The following is a 1157-nucleotide window of genomic DNA, read 5'->3' on the forward strand; positions in this document are numbered from 1 at the left end:
GGTGGCTCAGTCGTTAAGCGTCTGCCTTCAGCTCAGGGCGTGATCCCGGCGTTCTGGGATTGAGCTCCACATCAGGCTCCTCCACTAGGAGCCTGCTTCTTCCTCTCCTACTCCCCCTGCTTGTGTTCCCTCTGTCACTGGCTGTTTCTGTCAAATAAATAAATAAAATCTTTAAAAAAAATACATAATTCCTTTCAGGTAGTATTCACCATGAAAGTAGTTCTCATCATGGCAAATGCCAAAGTCCTCCACAAAAGTCTTCCCTTTACACATTCAAAACAAAGAGAGTGGAATGAGAGAGTACTCAGACTTATGTTGTTCTCACATTGTATGTAGTTTTACAAAACTTTACTATGAAAATCTTCAAACCTATAGAAAAATTTAAAGAGCATGTTTATTTTTAAATGTTTTATAATTATATTTTTTATATCCTTTTAATCCAATAATTACAATATGTTATATATTCAAGTATTTGAGTGTTTGTTTAATCTTCTGTTATTAATTTTACATTTCTTTGCTTTATAATAAAAGAATAAGATCTATATAATTTTCACTTTTTAAAATTATCAGTGTTTTCTCTGTGGTCTAATTTATGATCAATTTGTACAGAGTTCTCTAGATTCTCTCTCTCTCTTTTTTTTTTTTTTTTTACTGTGGTGGTTTTAATTTATTTATTTTGTGTGTGTATGAGTGTGACACATCTTTATTATAAGAATTTCTAAATCACCACAGTAAGTCTAGTTAACATCTATCACCATACAAAGTTACAAAATTTTTTTCTCACGATGAGAACTTTTAAGATTTATTCCTTCAGCACCTATCAAATATGCAACACAGTATTATTGACTGTAGTAATCATGCTGCACATTTTAGACCCATGACTTATTTATTCTATAACTGGAAACTTGTACCTCTTGACCTCATTCACCCATTTCTCCCAGCCCCCAAACTTCCTCCTGTCTTGCAACCACCAATCTGTTCTCTGTATCTGTTTTGTTTATTCATTTGTTTTGTTTTTTAGATTCCATCTGTAGGTGAAATCATACAGTATTTGTCTTTTTCTGTCTGACTTGTTTTACTTAGCATAATACCATCAAGGTCCATCCATGTTGTTGCAAATGGCAATATTTCGTGGTTTTTTTTTTTTTTTTTTTTTT

Source organism: Ursus maritimus, unplaced genomic scaffold (genome assembly GCF_017311325.1).
Source record: "Ursus maritimus isolate PB19 unplaced genomic scaffold, ASM1731132v1 scaffold_5, whole genome shotgun sequence".
In the NCBI taxonomy this organism is placed as follows: domain Eukaryota; kingdom Metazoa; phylum Chordata; class Mammalia; order Carnivora; family Ursidae; genus Ursus; species Ursus maritimus.